Below are 13532 nucleotides of genomic sequence, written 5' to 3' on the forward strand. Positions count from 1 at the left end.
AGATTAGAAAAACAGTCCTCTGGGCCGGATTTGAACCAGCGACCTATGGATAACTGTGAATCCTCCACTACAGTCCACCGCTCTACCAACTGAGCTACCAGAGGCTCTGCTTACTTTGTTATTCGTACTGATTGCTTTAGCTCCGTCCCTGTCTTTCGTTTCCATACACAGCTACTCAGCGCGGCCATATAGACGCACAGAAATGCAGCCATCGGCTGCAACTGCAAACATTGCCCAGATTAAGTTTTATAATGCTCGATCGTATCAATTAGGTTAAAAAATGCAAGTAGGAAGTGTCTGAATTATGTCAGAGTACTGCTAAGTGTATTTACGAGTCCCATGCTCCTGTCTGGTTCCATGGTGTAACGGTTAGCACTCTGGACTCTGAATCCAGCGATCCGAGTTCGAATCTCGGTGGAACCTTCGTTTAGTCTAAATTTTCTGTAATAAGCGTTTCTCGCCGAGGAAGTAGCAGTGATAGGCTCAGGGATTTAGTTCCTACGTTTGTGTAAATAACGAGACGTCTATGAAACGGCTGAATATTGGTGCGACTATGTGACCTATATAGCACATTAAACGAGTAATGCCTGTAAGAGCAAGCAATTTTAAGATAATTCGAAGATTTATCATTAACCTACGGAGGCTAAGAATCCCATGATTATCAACTAGCTATTACAAGCTGAGCAAATGAATTTCCTTTAAAATAGGTTTAAAACATAGGGAGGTTCTGACCGAGTGGGCATGCTCTGGAGCCTCTTTGCTCGTGAGATTAGAAAAACAGTCCTCTGGGCCGGATTTGAACCAGCGACCTATGGATAACTGTGAATCCTCCACTACAGTCCACCGCTCTACCAACTGAGCTACCAGAGGCTCTGCTTACTTTGTTATTCGTACTGATTGCTTTAGCTCCGTCCCTGTCTTTCGTTTCCACACACAGCTACTCAGCGCGGCCATATAGACGCACAGAAATGCAGCCATCGGCTGCAACTGCAAACATTGCCCAGATTAAGTTTTATAATGCTCGATCGTATCAATTAGGTTAAAAAATGCAAGTAGGAAGTGTCTGAATTATGTCAGAGTACTGCTAAGTGTATTTACGAGTCCCATGCTCCTGTCTGGTTCCATGGTGTAACGGTTAGCACTCTGGACTCTGAATCCAGCGATCCGAGTTCGAATCTCGGTGGAACCTTCGTTTAGTCTAAATTTTCTGTAATAAGCGTTTCTCGCCGAGGAAGTAGCAGTGATAGGCTCAGGGATTTAGTTCCTACGTTTGTGTAAATAACGAGACGTCTATGAAACGGCTGAATATTGGTGCGACTATGTGACCTATATAGCACATTAAACGAGTAATGCCTGTAAGAGCAAGCAATTTTAAGATAATTCGAAGATTTATCATTAACCTACGGAGGCTAAGAATCCCATGATTATCAACTAGCTATTACAAGCTGAGCAAATGAATTTCCTTTAAAATAGGTTTAAAACATAGGGAGGTTCTGACCGAGTGGGCATGCTCTGGAGCCTCTTTGCTCGTGAGATTAGAAAAACAGTCCTCTGGGCCGGATTTGAACCAGCGACCTATGGATAACTGTGAATCCTCCACTACAGTCCACCGCTCTACCAACTGAGCTACCAGAGGCTCTGCTTACTTTGTTATTCGTACTGATTGCTTTAGCTCCGTCCCTGTCTTTCGTTTCCACACACAGCTACTCAGCGCGGCCATATAGACGCACAGAAATGCAGCCATCGGCTGCAACTGCAAACATTGCCCAGATTAAGTTTTATAATGCTCGATCGTATCAATTAGGTTAAAAAATGCAAGTAGGAAGTGTCTGAATTATGTCAGAGTACTGCTAAGTGTATTTACGAGTCCCATGCTCCTGTCTGGTTCCATGGTGTAACGGTTAGCACTCTGGACTCTGAATCCAGCGATCCGAGTTCGAATCTCGGTGGAACCTTCGTTTAGTCTAAATTTTCTGTAATAAGCGTTTCTCGCCGAGGAAGTAGCAGTGATAGGCTCAGGGATTTAGTTCCTACGTTTGTGTAAATAACGAGACGTCTATGAAACGGCTGAATATTGGTGCGACTATGTGACCTATATAGCACATTAAACGAGTAATGCCTGTAAGAGCAAGCAATTTTAAGATAATTCGAAGATTTATCATTAACCTACGGAGGCTAAGAATCCCATGATTATCAACTAGCTATTACAAGCTGAGCAAATGAATTTCCTTTAAAATAGGTTTAAAACATAGGGAGGTTCTGACCGAGTGGGCATGCTCTGGAGCCTCTTTGCTCGTGAGATTAGAAAAACAGTCCTCTGGGCCGGATTTGAACCAGCGACCTATGGATAACTGTGAATCCTCCACTACAGTCCACCGCTCTACCAACTGAGCTACCAGAGGCTCTGCTTACTTTGTTATTCGTACTGATTGCTTTAGCTCCGTCCCTGTCTTTCGTTTCCACACACAGCTACTCAGCGCGGCCATATAGACGCACAGAAATGCAGCCATCGGCTGCAACTGCAAACATTGCCCAGATTAAGTTTTATAATGCTCGATCGTATCAATTAGGTTAAAAAATGCAAGTAGGAAGTGTCTGAATTATGTCAGAGTACTGCTAAGTGTATTTACGAGTCCCATGCTCCTGTCTGGTTCCATGGTGTAACGGTTAGCACTCTGGACTCTGAATCCAGCGATCCGAGTTCGAATCTCGGTGGAACCTTCGTTTAGTCTAAATTTTCTGTAATAAGCGTTTCTCGCCGAGGAAGTAGCAGTGATAGGCTCAGGGATTTAGTTCCTACGTTTGTGTAAATAACGAGACGTCTATGAAACGGCTGAATATTGGTGCGACTATGTGACCTATATAGCACATTAAACGAGTAATGCCTGTAAGAGCAAGCAATTTTAAGATAATTCGAAGATTTATCATTAACCTACGGAGGCTAAGAATCCCATGATTATCAACTAGCTATTACAAGCTGAGCAAATGAATTTCCTTTAAAATAGGTTTAAAACATAGGGAGGTTCTGACCGAGTGGGCATGCTCTGGAGCCTCTTTGCTCGTGAGATTAGAAAAACAGTCCTCTGGGCCGGATTTGAACCAGCGACCTATGGATAACTGTGAATCCTCCACTACAGTCCACCGCTCTACCAACTGAGCTACCAGAGGCTCTGCTTACTTTGTTATTCGTACTGATTGCTTTAGCTCCGTCCCTGTCTTTCGTTTCCACACACAGCTACTCAGCGCGGCCATATAGACGCACAGAAATGCAGCCATCGGCTGCAACTGCAAACATTGCCCAGATTAAGTTTTATAATGCTCGATCGTATCAATTAGGTTAAAAAATGCAAGTAGGAAGTGTCTGAATTATGTCAGAGTACTGCTAAGTGTATTTACGAGTCCCATGCTCCTGTCTGGTTCCATGGTGTAACGGTTAGCACTCTGGACTCTGAATCCAGCGATCCGAGTTCGAATCTCGGTGGAACCTTCGTTTAGTCTAAATTTTCTGTAATAAGCGTTTCTCGCCGAGGAAGTAGCAGTGATAGGCTCAGGGATTTAGTTCCTACGTTTGTGTAAATAACGAGACGTCTATGAAACGGCTGAATATTGGTGCGACTATGTGACCTATATAGCACATTAAACGAGTAATGCCTGTAAGAGCAAGCAATTTTAAGATAATTCGAAGATTTATCATTAACCTACGGAGGCTAAGAATCCCATGATTATCAACTAGCTATTACAAGCTGAGCAAATGAATTTCCTTTAAAATAGGTTTAAAACATAGGGAGGTTCTGACCGAGTGGGCATGCTCTGGAGCCTCTTTGCTCGTGAGATTAGAAAAACAGTCCTCTGGGCCGGATTTGAACCAGCGACCTATGGATAACTGTGAATCCTCCACTACAGTCCACCGCTCTACCAACTGAGCTACCAGAGGCTCTGCTTACTTTGTTATTCGTACTGATTGCTTTAGCTCCGTCCCTGTCTTTCGTTTCCACACACAGCTACTCAGCGCGGCCATATAGACGCACAGAAATGCAGCCATCGGCTGCAACTGCAAACATTGCCCAGATTAAGTTTTATAATGCTCGATCGTATCAATTAGGTTAAAAAATGCAAGTAGGAAGTGTCTGAATTATGTCAGAGTACTGCTAAGTGTATTTACGAGTCCCATGCTCCTGTCTGGTTCCATGGTGTAACGGTTAGCACTCTGGACTCTGAATCCAGCGATCCGAGTTCGAATCTCGGTGGAACCTTCGTTTAGTCTAAATTTTCTGTAATAAGCGTTTCTCGCCGAGGAAGTAGCAGTGATAGGCTCAGGGATTTAGTTCCTACGTTTGTGTAAATAACGAGACGTCTATGAAACGGCTGAATATTGGTGCGACTATGTGACCTATATAGCACATTAAACGAGTAATGCCTGTAAGAGCAAGCAATTTTAAGATAATTCGAAGATTTATCATTAACCTACGGAGGCTAAGAATCCCATGATTATCAACTAGCTATTACAAGCTGAGCAAATGAATTTCCTTTAAAATAGGTTTAAAACATAGGGAGGTTCTGACCGAGTGGGCATGCTCTGGAGCCTCTTTGCTCGTGAGATTAGAAAAACAGTCCTCTGGGCCGGATTTGAACCAGCGACCTATGGATAACTGTGAATCCTCCACTACAGTCCACCGCTCTACCAACTGAGCTACCAGAGGCTCTGCTTACTTTGTTATTCGTACTGATTGCTTTAGCTCCGTCCCTGTCTTTCGTTTCCACACACAGCTACTCAGCGCGGCCATATAGACGCACAGAAATGCAGCCATCGGCTGCAACTGCAAACATTGCCCAGATTAAGTTTTATAATGCTCGATCGTATCAATTAGGTTAAAAAATGCAAGTAGGAAGTGTCTGAATTATGTCAGAGTACTGCTAAGTGTATTTACGAGTCCCATGCTCCTGTCTGGTTCCATGGTGTAACGGTTAGCACTCTGGACTCTGAATCCAGCGATCCGAGTTCGAATCTCGGTGGAACCTTCGTTTAGTCTAAATTTTCTGTAATAAGCGTTTCTCGCCGAGGAAGTAGCAGTGATAGGCTCAGGGATTTAGTTCCTACGTTTGTGTAAATAACGAGACGTCTATGAAACGGCTGAATATTGGTGCGACTATGTGACCTATATAGCACATTAAACGAGTAATGCCTGTAAGAGCAAGCAATTTTAAGATAATTCGAAGATTTATCATTAACCTACGGAGGCTAAGAATCCCATGATTATCAACTAGCTATTACAAGCTGAGCAAATGAATTTCCTTTAAAATAGGTTTAAAACATAGGGAGGTTCTGACCGAGTGGGCATGCTCTGGAGCCTCTTTGCTCGTGAGATTAGAAAAACAGTCCTCTGGGCCGGATTTGAACCAGCGACCTATGGATAACTGTGAATCCTCCACTACAGTCCACCGCTCTACCAACTGAGCTACCAGAGGCTCTGCTTACTTTGTTATTCGTACTGATTGCTTTAGCTCCGTCCCTGTCTTTCGTTTCCACACACAGCTACTCAGCGCGGCCATATAGACGCACAGAAATGCAGCCATCGGCTGCAACTGCAAACATTGCCCAGATTAAGTTTTATAATGCTCGATCGTATCAATTAGGTTAAAAAATGCAAGTAGGAAGTGTCTGAATTATGTCAGAGTACTGCTAAGTGTATTTACGAGTCCCATGCTCCTGTCTGGTTCCATGGTGTAACGGTTAGCACTCTGGACTCTGAATCCAGCGATCCGAGTTCGAATCTCGGTGGAACCTTCGTTTAGTCTAAATTTTCTGTAATAAGCGTTTCTCGCCGAGGAAGTAGCAGTGATAGGCTCAGGGATTTAGTTCCTACGTTTGTGTAAATAACGAGACGTCTATGAAACGGCTGAATATTGGTGCGACTATGTGACCTATATAGCACATTAAACGAGTAATGCCTGTAAGAGCAAGCAATTTTAAGATAATTCGAAGATTTATCATTAACCTACGGAGGCTAAGAATCCCATGATTATCAACTAGCTATTACAAGCTGAGCAAATGAATTTCCTTTAAAATAGGTTTAAAACATAGGGAGGTTCTGACCGAGTGGGCATGCTCTGGAGCCTCTTTGCTCGTGAGATTAGAAAAACAGTCCTCTGGGCCGGATTTGAACCAGCGACCTATGGATAACTGTGAATCCTCCACTACAGTCCACCGCTCTACCAACTGAGCTACCAGAGGCTCTGCTTACTTTGTTATTCGTACTGATTGCTTTAGCTCCGTCCCTGTCTTTCGTTTCCACACACAGCTACTCAGCGCGGCCATATAGACGCACAGAAATGCAGCCATCGGCTGCAACTGCAAACATTGCCCAGATTAAGTTTTATAATGCTCGATCGTATCAATTAGGTTAAAAAATGCAAGTAGGAAGTGTCTGAATTATGTCAGAGTACTGCTAAGTGTATTTACGAGTCCCATGCTCCTGTCTGGTTCCATGGTGTAACGGTTAGCACTCTGGACTCTGAACCCAGCGATCCGAGTTCGAATCTCGGTGGAACCTTCGTTTAGTCTAAATTTTCTGTAATAAGCGTTTCTCGCCGAGGAAGTAGCAGTGATAGGCTCAGGGATTTAGTTCCTACGTTTGTGTAAATAACGAGACGTCTATGAAACGGCTGAATATTGGTGCGACTATGTGACCTATATAGCACATTAAACGAGTAATGCCTGTAAGAGCAAGCAATTTTAAGATAATTCGAAGATTTATCATTAACCTACGGAGGCTAAGAATCCCATGATTATCAACTAGCTATTACAAGCTGAGCAAATGAATTTCCTTTAAAATAGGTTTAAAACATAGGGAGGTTCTGACCGAGTGGGCATGCTCTGGAGCCTCTTTGCTCGTGAGATTAGAAAAACAGTCCTCTGGGCCGGATTTGAACCAGCGACCTATGGATAACTGTGAATCCTCCACTACAGTCCACCGCTCTACCAACTGAGCTACCAGAGGCTCTGCTTACTTTGTTATTCGTACTGATTGCTTTAGCTCCGTCCCTGTCTTTCGTTTCCACACACAGCTACTCAGCGCGGCCATATAGACGCACAGAAATGCAGCCATCGGCTGCAACTGCAAACATTGCCCAGATTAAGTTTTATAATGCTCGATCGTATCAATTAGGTTAAAAAATGCAAGTAGGAAGTGTCTGAATTATGTCAGAGTACTGCTAAGTGTATTTACGAGTCCCATGCTCCTGTCTGGTTCCATGGTGTAACGGTTAGCACTCTGGACTCTGAATCCAGCGATCCGAGTTCGAATCTCGGTGGAACCTTCGTTTAGTCTAAATTTTCTGTAATAAGCGTTTCTCGCCGAGGAAGTAGCAGTGATAGGCTCAGGGATTTAGTTCCTACGTTTGTGTAAATAACGAGACGTCTATGAAACGGCTGAATATTCGTGCGACTATGTGACCTATATAGCACATTAAACGAGTAATGCCTGTAAGAGCAAGCAATTTTAAGATAATTCGAAGATTTATCATTAACCTACGGAGGCTAAGAATCCCATGATTATCAACTAGCTATTACAAGCTGAGCAAATGAATTTCCTTTAAAATAGGTTTAAAACATAGGGAGGTTCTGACCGAGTGGGCATGCTCTGGAGCCTCTTTGCTCGTGAGATTAGAAAAACAGTCCTCTGGGCCGGATTTGAACCAGCGACCTATGGATAACTGTGAATCCTCCACTACAGTCCACCGCTCTACCAACTGAGCTACCAGAGGCTCTGCTTACTTTGTTATTCGTACTGATTGCTTTAGCTCCGTCCCTGTCTTTCGTTTCCACACACAGCTACTCAGCGCGGCCATATAGACGCACAGAAATGCAGCCATCGGCTGCAACTGCAAACATTGCCCAGATTAAGTTTTATAATGCTCGATCGTATCAATTAGGTTAAAAAATGCAAGTAGGAAGTGTCTGAATTATGTCAGAGTACTGCTAAGTGTATTTACGAGTCCCATGCTCCTGTCTGGTTCCATGGTGTAACGGTTAGCACTCTGGACTCTGAATCCAGCGATCCGAGTTCGAATCTCGGTGGAACCTTCGTTTAGTCTAAATTTTCTGTAATAAGCGTTTCTCGCCGAGGAAGTAGCAGTGATAGGCTCAGGGATTTAGTTCCTACGTTTGTGTAAATAACGAGACGTCTATGAAACGGCTGAATATTGGTGCGACTATGTGACCTATATAGCACATTAAACGAGTAATGCCTGTAAGAGCAAGCAATTTTAAGATAATTCGAAGATTTATCATTAACCTACGGAGGCTAAGAATCCCATGATTATCAACTAGCTATTACAAGCTGAGCAAATGAATTTCCTTTAAAATAGGTTTAAAACATAGGGAGGTTCTGACCGAGTGGGCATGCTCTGGAGCCTCTTTGCTCGTGAGATTAGAAAAACAGTCCTCTGGGCCGGATTTGAACCAGCGACCTATGGATAACTGTGAATCCTCCACTACAGTCCACCGCTCTACCAACTGAGCTACCAGAGGCTCTGCTTACTTTGTTATTCGTACTGATTGCTTTAGCTCCGTCCCTGTCTTTCGTTTCCACACACAGCTACTCAGCGCGGCCATATAGACGCACAGAAATGCAGCCATCGGCTGCAACTGCAAACATTGCCCAGATTAAGTTTTATAATGCTCGATCGTATCAATTAGGTTAAAAAATGCAAGTAGGAAGTGTCTGAATTATGTCAGAGTACTGCTAAGTGTATTTACGAGTCCCATGCTCCTGTCTGGTTCCATGGTGTAACGGTTAGCACTCTGGACTCTGAATCCAGCGATCCGAGTTCGAATCTCGGTGGAACCTTCGTTTAGTCTAAATTTTCTGTAATAAGCGTTTCTCGCCGAGGAAGTAGCAGTGATAGGCTCAGGGATTTAGTTCCTACGTTTGTGTAAATAACGAGACGTCTATGAAACGGCTGAATATTGGTGCGACTATGTGACCTATATAGCACATTAAACGAGTAATGCCTGTAAGAGCAAGCAATTTTAAGATAATTCGAAGATTTATCATTAACCTACGGAGGCTAAGAATCCCATGATTATCAACTAGCTATTACAAGCTGAGCAAATGAATTTCCTTTAAAATAGGTTTAAAACATAGGGAGGTTCTGACCGAGTGGGCATGCTCTGGAGCCTCTTTGCTCGTGAGATTAGAAAAACAGTCCTCTGGGCCGGATTTGAACCAGCGACCTATGGATAACTGTGAATCCTCCACTACAGTCCACCGCTCTACCAACTGAGCTACCAGAGGCTCTGCTTACTTTGTTATTCGTACTGATTGCTTTAGCTCCGTCCCTGTCTTTCGTTTCCACACACAGCTACTCAGCGCGGCCATATAGACGCACAGAAATGCAGCCATCGGCTGCAACTGCAAACATTGCCCAGATTAAGTTTTATAATGCTCGATCGTATCAATTAGGTTAAAAAATGCAAGTAGGAAGTGTCTGAATTATGTCAGAGTACTGCTAAGTGTATTTACGAGTCCCATGCTCCTGTCTGGTTCCATGGTGTAACGGTTAGCACTCTGGACTCTGAATCCAGCGATCCGAGTTCGAATCTCGGTGGAACCTTCGTTTAGTCTAAATTTTCTGTAATAAGCGTTTCTCGCCGAGGAAGTAGCAGTGATAGGCTCAGGGATTTAGTTCCTACGTTTGTGTAAATAACGAGACGTCTATGAAACGGCTGAATATTCGTGCGACTATGTGACCTATATAGCACATTAAACGAGTAATGCCTGTAAGAGCAAGCAATTTTAAGATAATTCGAAGATTTATCATTAACCTACGGAGGCTAAGAATCCCATGATTATCAACTAGCTATTACAAGCTGAGCAAATGAATTTCCTTTAAAATAGGTTTAAAACATAGGGAGGTTCTGACCGAGTGGGCATGCTCTGGAGCCTCTTTGCTCGTGAGATTAGAAAAACAGTCCTCTGGGCCGGATTTGAACCAGCGACCTATGGATAACTGTGAATCCTCCACTACAGTCCACCGCTCTACCAACTGAGCTACCAGAGGCTCTGCTTACTTTGTTATTCGTACTGATTGCTTTAGCTCCGTCCCTGTCTTTCGTTTCCACACACAGCTACTCAGCGCGGCCATATAGACGCACAGAAATGCAGCCATCGGCTGCAACTGCAAACATTGCCCAGATTAAGTTTTATAATGCTCGATCGTATCAATTAGGTTAAAAAATGCAAGTAGGAAGTGTCTGAATTATGTCAGAGTACTGCTAAGTGTATTTACGAGTCCCATGCTCCTGTCTGGTTCCATGGTGTAACGGTTAGCACTCTGGACTCTGAATCCAGCGATCCGAGTTCGAATCTCGGTGGAACCTTCGTTTAGTCTAAATTTTCTGTAATAAGCGTTTCTCGCCGAGGAAGTAGCAGTGATAGGCTCAGGGATTTAGTTCCTACGTTTGTGTAAATAACGAGACGTCTATGAAACGGCTGAATATTGGTGCGACTATGTGACCTATATAGCACATTAAACGAGTAATGCCTGTAAGAGCAAGCAATTTTAAGATAATTCGAAGATTTATCATTAACCTACGGAGGCTAAGAATCCCATGATTATCAACTAGCTATTACAAGCTGAGCAAATGAATTTCCTTTAAAATAGGTTTAAAACATAGGGAGGTTCTGACCGAGTGGGCATGCTCTGGAGCCTCTTTGCTCGTGAGATTAGAAAAACAGTCCTCTGGGCCGGATTTGAACCAGCGACCTATGGATAACTGTGAATCCTCCACTACAGTCCACCGCTCTACCAACTGAGCTACCAGAGGCTCTGCTTACTTTGTTATTCGTACTGATTGCTTTAGCTCCGTCCCTGTCTTTCGTTTCCACACACAGCTACTCAGCGCGGCCATATAGACGCACAGAAATGCAGCCATCGGCTGCAACTGCAAACATTGCCCAGATTAAGTTTTATAATGCTCGATCGTATCAATTAGGTTAAAAAATGCAAGTAGGAAGTGTCTGAATTATGTCAGAGTACTGCTAAGTGTATTTACGAGTCCCATGCTCCTGTCTGGTTCCATGGTGTAACGGTTAGCACTCTGGACTCTGAATCCAGCGATCCGAGTTCGAATCTCGGTGGAACCTTCGTTTAGTCTAAATTTTCTGTAATAAGCGTTTCTCGCCGAGGAAGTAGCAGTGATAGGCTCAGGGATTTAGTTCCTACGTTTGTGTAAATAACGAGACGTCTATGAAACGGCTGAATATTGGTGCGACTATGTGACCTATATAGCACATTAAACGAGTAATGCCTGTAAGAGCAAGCAATTTTAAGATAATTCGAAGATTTATCATTAACCTACGGAGGCTAAGAATCCCATGATTATCAACTAGCTATTACAAGCTGAGCAAATGAATTTCCTTTAAAATAGGTTTAAAACATAGGGAGGTTCTGACCGAGTGGGCATGCTCTGGAGCCTCTTTGCTCGTGAGATTAGAAAAACAGTCCTCTGGGCCGGATTTGAACCAGCGACCTATGGATAACTGTGAATCCTCCACTACAGTCCACCGCTCTACCAACTGAGCTACCAGAGGCTCTGCTTACTTTGTTATTCGTACTGATTGCTTTAGCTCCGTCCCTGTCTTTCGTTTCCACACACAGCTACTCAGCGCGGCCATATAGACGCACAGAAATGCAGCCATCGGCTGCAACTGCAAACATTGCCCAGATTAAGTTTTATAATGCTCGATCGTATCAATTAGGTTAAAAAATGCAAGTAGGAAGTGTCTGAATTATGTCAGAGTACTGCTAAGTGTATTTACGAGTCCCATGCTCCTGTCTGGTTCCATGGTGTAACGGTTAGCACTCTGGACTCTGAATCCAGCGATCCGAGTTCGAATCTCGGTGGAACCTTCGTTTAGTCTAAATTTTCTGTAATAAGCGTTTCTCGCCGAGGAAGTAGCAGTGATAGGCTCAGGGATTTAGTTCCTACGTTTGTGTAAATAACGAGACGTCTATGAAACGGCTGAATATTGGTGCGACTATGTGACCTATATAGCACATTAAACGAGTAATGCCTGTAAGAGCAAGCAATTTTAAGATAATTCGAAGATTTATCATTAACCTACGGAGGCTAAGAATCCCATGATTATCAACTAGCTATTACAAGCTGAGCAAATGAATTTCCTTTAAAATAGGTTTAAAACATAGGGAGGTTCTGACCGAGTGGGCATGCTCTGGAGCCTCTTTGCTCGTGAGATTAGAAAAACAGTCCTCTGGGCCGGATTTGAACCAGCGACCTATGGATAACTGTGAATCCTCCACTACAGTCCACCGCTCTACCAACTGAGCTACCAGAGGCTCTGCTTACTTTGTTATTCGTACTGATTGCTTTAGCTCCGTCCCTGTCTTTCGTTTCCACACACAGCTACTCAGCGCGGCCATATAGACGCACAGAAATGCAGCCATCGGCTGCAACTGCAAACATTGCCCAGATTAAGTTTTATAATGCTCGATCGTATCAATTAGGTTAAAAAATGCAAGTAGGAAGTGTCTGAATTATGTCAGAGTACTGCTAAGTGTATTTACGAGTCCCATGCTCCTGTCTGGTTCCATGGTGTAACGGTTAGCACTCTGGACTCTGAATCCAGCGATCCGAGTTCGAATCTCGGTGGAACCTTCGTTTAGTCTAAATTTTCTGTAATAAGCGTTTCTCGCCGAGGAAGTAGCAGTGATAGGCTCAGGGATTTAGTTCCTACGTTTGTGTAAATAACGAGACGTCTATGAAACGGCTGAATATTGGTGCGACTATGTGACCTATATAGCACATTAAACGAGTAATGCCTGTAAGAGCAAGCAATTTTAAGATAATTCGAAGAATTATCATTAACCTACGGAGGCTAAGAATCCCATGATTATCAACTAGCTATTACAAGCTGAGCAAATGAATTTCCTTTAAAATAGGTTTAAAACATAGGGAGGTTCTGACCGAGTGGGCATGCTCTGGAGCCTCTTTGCTCGTGAGATTAGAAAAACAGTCCTCTGGGCCGGATTTGAACCAGCGACCTATGGATAACTGTGAATCCTCCACTACAGTCCACCGCTCTACCAACTGAGCTACCAGAGGCTCTGCTTACTTTGTTATTCGTACTGATTGCTTTAGCTCCGTCCCTGTCTTTCGTTTCCACACACAGCTACTCAGCGCGGCCATATAGACGCACAGAAATGCAGCCATCGGCTGCTACTGCAAACATTGCCCAGATTAAGTTTTATAATGCTCGATCGTATCAATTAGGTTAAAAAATGCAAGTAGGAAGTGTCTGAATTATGTCAGAGTACTGCTAAGTGTATTTACGAGTCCCATGCTCCTGTCTGGTTCCATGGTGTAACGGTTAGCACTCTGGACTCTGAATCCAGCGATCCGAGTTCGAATCTCGGTGGAACCTTCGTTTAGTCTAAATTTTCTGTAATAAGCGTTTCTCGCCGAGGAAGTAGCAGTGATAGGCTCAGGGATTTAGTTCCTACGTTTGTGT

At 43.6% G+C, this 13532-nt stretch overlaps 36 non-coding genes across 36 annotated transcripts; 18 read left to right on the forward strand and 18 right to left on the reverse strand.

Moving 5' to 3' along the window:
• Positions 1 to 15: 15 nt before the first annotated feature.
• On the reverse strand, positions 16 to 104 carry Trnay-gua (transfer RNA tyrosine (anticodon GUA)). Its single transcript is given in 2 exon segments — positions 16 to 51; positions 68 to 104. It is a non-coding gene; the product is annotated as a tRNA-Tyr (tRNA).
• A 247-nt stretch (positions 105 to 351) lies between these two features.
• On the forward strand, positions 352 to 423 carry Trnaq-cug (transfer RNA glutamine (anticodon CUG)). Its single transcript has one exon. It is a non-coding gene; the product is annotated as a tRNA-Gln (tRNA).
• A 358-nt stretch (positions 424 to 781) lies between these two features.
• Trnay-gua (transfer RNA tyrosine (anticodon GUA)) lies at positions 782 to 870 on the reverse strand. Its single transcript is given in 2 exon segments — positions 782 to 817; positions 834 to 870. It is a non-coding gene; the product is annotated as a tRNA-Tyr (tRNA).
• A 247-nt stretch (positions 871 to 1117) lies between these two features.
• Positions 1118 to 1189, forward strand: Trnaq-cug (transfer RNA glutamine (anticodon CUG)). The gene has a single exon. It is a non-coding gene; the product is annotated as a tRNA-Gln (tRNA).
• Positions 1190 to 1547: 358 nt separating this feature from the next.
• Trnay-gua (transfer RNA tyrosine (anticodon GUA)) lies at positions 1548 to 1636 on the reverse strand. Its single transcript is given in 2 exon segments — positions 1548 to 1583; positions 1600 to 1636. It is a non-coding gene; the product is annotated as a tRNA-Tyr (tRNA).
• A 247-nt stretch (positions 1637 to 1883) lies between these two features.
• Positions 1884 to 1955, forward strand: Trnaq-cug (transfer RNA glutamine (anticodon CUG)). The gene has a single exon. It is a non-coding gene; the product is annotated as a tRNA-Gln (tRNA).
• A 358-nt stretch (positions 1956 to 2313) lies between these two features.
• On the reverse strand, positions 2314 to 2402 carry Trnay-gua (transfer RNA tyrosine (anticodon GUA)). Its single transcript is given in 2 exon segments — positions 2314 to 2349; positions 2366 to 2402. It is a non-coding gene; the product is annotated as a tRNA-Tyr (tRNA).
• A 247-nt stretch (positions 2403 to 2649) lies between these two features.
• On the forward strand, positions 2650 to 2721 carry Trnaq-cug (transfer RNA glutamine (anticodon CUG)). The gene has a single exon. It is a non-coding gene; the product is annotated as a tRNA-Gln (tRNA).
• Positions 2722 to 3079: 358 nt separating this feature from the next.
• Positions 3080 to 3168, reverse strand: Trnay-gua (transfer RNA tyrosine (anticodon GUA)). The gene is given in 2 exon segments: positions 3080 to 3115; positions 3132 to 3168. It is a non-coding gene; the product is annotated as a tRNA-Tyr (tRNA).
• A 247-nt stretch (positions 3169 to 3415) lies between these two features.
• Positions 3416 to 3487, forward strand: Trnaq-cug (transfer RNA glutamine (anticodon CUG)). The gene has a single exon. It is a non-coding gene; the product is annotated as a tRNA-Gln (tRNA).
• Positions 3488 to 3845: 358 nt separating this feature from the next.
• Positions 3846 to 3934, reverse strand: Trnay-gua (transfer RNA tyrosine (anticodon GUA)). Its single transcript is given in 2 exon segments — positions 3846 to 3881; positions 3898 to 3934. It is a non-coding gene; the product is annotated as a tRNA-Tyr (tRNA).
• Positions 3935 to 4181: 247 nt separating this feature from the next.
• Positions 4182 to 4253, forward strand: Trnaq-cug (transfer RNA glutamine (anticodon CUG)). Its single transcript has one exon. It is a non-coding gene; the product is annotated as a tRNA-Gln (tRNA).
• A 358-nt stretch (positions 4254 to 4611) lies between these two features.
• Positions 4612 to 4700, reverse strand: Trnay-gua (transfer RNA tyrosine (anticodon GUA)). Its single transcript is given in 2 exon segments — positions 4612 to 4647; positions 4664 to 4700. It is a non-coding gene; the product is annotated as a tRNA-Tyr (tRNA).
• Positions 4701 to 4947: 247 nt separating this feature from the next.
• Trnaq-cug (transfer RNA glutamine (anticodon CUG)) lies at positions 4948 to 5019 on the forward strand. The gene has a single exon. It is a non-coding gene; the product is annotated as a tRNA-Gln (tRNA).
• Positions 5020 to 5377: 358 nt separating this feature from the next.
• Positions 5378 to 5466, reverse strand: Trnay-gua (transfer RNA tyrosine (anticodon GUA)). Its single transcript is given in 2 exon segments — positions 5378 to 5413; positions 5430 to 5466. It is a non-coding gene; the product is annotated as a tRNA-Tyr (tRNA).
• Positions 5467 to 5713: 247 nt separating this feature from the next.
• Trnaq-cug (transfer RNA glutamine (anticodon CUG)) lies at positions 5714 to 5785 on the forward strand. The gene has a single exon. It is a non-coding gene; the product is annotated as a tRNA-Gln (tRNA).
• A 358-nt stretch (positions 5786 to 6143) lies between these two features.
• On the reverse strand, positions 6144 to 6232 carry Trnay-gua (transfer RNA tyrosine (anticodon GUA)). Its single transcript is given in 2 exon segments — positions 6144 to 6179; positions 6196 to 6232. It is a non-coding gene; the product is annotated as a tRNA-Tyr (tRNA).
• A 247-nt stretch (positions 6233 to 6479) lies between these two features.
• On the forward strand, positions 6480 to 6551 carry Trnaq-cug (transfer RNA glutamine (anticodon CUG)). The gene has a single exon. It is a non-coding gene; the product is annotated as a tRNA-Gln (tRNA).
• A 358-nt stretch (positions 6552 to 6909) lies between these two features.
• On the reverse strand, positions 6910 to 6998 carry Trnay-gua (transfer RNA tyrosine (anticodon GUA)). Its single transcript is given in 2 exon segments — positions 6910 to 6945; positions 6962 to 6998. It is a non-coding gene; the product is annotated as a tRNA-Tyr (tRNA).
• A 247-nt stretch (positions 6999 to 7245) lies between these two features.
• Positions 7246 to 7317, forward strand: Trnaq-cug (transfer RNA glutamine (anticodon CUG)). The gene has a single exon. It is a non-coding gene; the product is annotated as a tRNA-Gln (tRNA).
• Positions 7318 to 7675: 358 nt separating this feature from the next.
• Positions 7676 to 7764, reverse strand: Trnay-gua (transfer RNA tyrosine (anticodon GUA)). Its single transcript is given in 2 exon segments — positions 7676 to 7711; positions 7728 to 7764. It is a non-coding gene; the product is annotated as a tRNA-Tyr (tRNA).
• A 247-nt stretch (positions 7765 to 8011) lies between these two features.
• Trnaq-cug (transfer RNA glutamine (anticodon CUG)) lies at positions 8012 to 8083 on the forward strand. The gene has a single exon. It is a non-coding gene; the product is annotated as a tRNA-Gln (tRNA).
• A 358-nt stretch (positions 8084 to 8441) lies between these two features.
• Positions 8442 to 8530, reverse strand: Trnay-gua (transfer RNA tyrosine (anticodon GUA)). The gene is given in 2 exon segments: positions 8442 to 8477; positions 8494 to 8530. It is a non-coding gene; the product is annotated as a tRNA-Tyr (tRNA).
• A 247-nt stretch (positions 8531 to 8777) lies between these two features.
• On the forward strand, positions 8778 to 8849 carry Trnaq-cug (transfer RNA glutamine (anticodon CUG)). The gene has a single exon. It is a non-coding gene; the product is annotated as a tRNA-Gln (tRNA).
• Positions 8850 to 9207: 358 nt separating this feature from the next.
• Trnay-gua (transfer RNA tyrosine (anticodon GUA)) lies at positions 9208 to 9296 on the reverse strand. Its single transcript is given in 2 exon segments — positions 9208 to 9243; positions 9260 to 9296. It is a non-coding gene; the product is annotated as a tRNA-Tyr (tRNA).
• A 247-nt stretch (positions 9297 to 9543) lies between these two features.
• Positions 9544 to 9615, forward strand: Trnaq-cug (transfer RNA glutamine (anticodon CUG)). The gene has a single exon. It is a non-coding gene; the product is annotated as a tRNA-Gln (tRNA).
• Positions 9616 to 9973: 358 nt separating this feature from the next.
• Trnay-gua (transfer RNA tyrosine (anticodon GUA)) lies at positions 9974 to 10062 on the reverse strand. The gene is given in 2 exon segments: positions 9974 to 10009; positions 10026 to 10062. It is a non-coding gene; the product is annotated as a tRNA-Tyr (tRNA).
• Positions 10063 to 10309: 247 nt separating this feature from the next.
• On the forward strand, positions 10310 to 10381 carry Trnaq-cug (transfer RNA glutamine (anticodon CUG)). Its single transcript has one exon. It is a non-coding gene; the product is annotated as a tRNA-Gln (tRNA).
• Positions 10382 to 10739: 358 nt separating this feature from the next.
• Positions 10740 to 10828, reverse strand: Trnay-gua (transfer RNA tyrosine (anticodon GUA)). Its single transcript is given in 2 exon segments — positions 10740 to 10775; positions 10792 to 10828. It is a non-coding gene; the product is annotated as a tRNA-Tyr (tRNA).
• Positions 10829 to 11075: 247 nt separating this feature from the next.
• On the forward strand, positions 11076 to 11147 carry Trnaq-cug (transfer RNA glutamine (anticodon CUG)). The gene has a single exon. It is a non-coding gene; the product is annotated as a tRNA-Gln (tRNA).
• Positions 11148 to 11505: 358 nt separating this feature from the next.
• Trnay-gua (transfer RNA tyrosine (anticodon GUA)) lies at positions 11506 to 11594 on the reverse strand. Its single transcript is given in 2 exon segments — positions 11506 to 11541; positions 11558 to 11594. It is a non-coding gene; the product is annotated as a tRNA-Tyr (tRNA).
• A 247-nt stretch (positions 11595 to 11841) lies between these two features.
• On the forward strand, positions 11842 to 11913 carry Trnaq-cug (transfer RNA glutamine (anticodon CUG)). The gene has a single exon. It is a non-coding gene; the product is annotated as a tRNA-Gln (tRNA).
• Positions 11914 to 12271: 358 nt separating this feature from the next.
• On the reverse strand, positions 12272 to 12360 carry Trnay-gua (transfer RNA tyrosine (anticodon GUA)). The gene is given in 2 exon segments: positions 12272 to 12307; positions 12324 to 12360. It is a non-coding gene; the product is annotated as a tRNA-Tyr (tRNA).
• A 247-nt stretch (positions 12361 to 12607) lies between these two features.
• On the forward strand, positions 12608 to 12679 carry Trnaq-cug (transfer RNA glutamine (anticodon CUG)). The gene has a single exon. It is a non-coding gene; the product is annotated as a tRNA-Gln (tRNA).
• Positions 12680 to 13037: 358 nt separating this feature from the next.
• On the reverse strand, positions 13038 to 13126 carry Trnay-gua (transfer RNA tyrosine (anticodon GUA)). The gene is given in 2 exon segments: positions 13038 to 13073; positions 13090 to 13126. It is a non-coding gene; the product is annotated as a tRNA-Tyr (tRNA).
• Positions 13127 to 13373: 247 nt separating this feature from the next.
• On the forward strand, positions 13374 to 13445 carry Trnaq-cug (transfer RNA glutamine (anticodon CUG)). The gene has a single exon. It is a non-coding gene; the product is annotated as a tRNA-Gln (tRNA).
• The last annotated feature ends 87 nt before the right edge of the window (positions 13446 to 13532 follow it).

This window comes from Schistocerca cancellata, unplaced genomic scaffold, assembly GCF_023864275.1.
Source record: "Schistocerca cancellata isolate TAMUIC-IGC-003103 unplaced genomic scaffold, iqSchCanc2.1 HiC_scaffold_710, whole genome shotgun sequence".
Classification (NCBI taxonomy): Eukaryota; Metazoa; Arthropoda; class Insecta; order Orthoptera; family Acrididae; genus Schistocerca; species Schistocerca cancellata.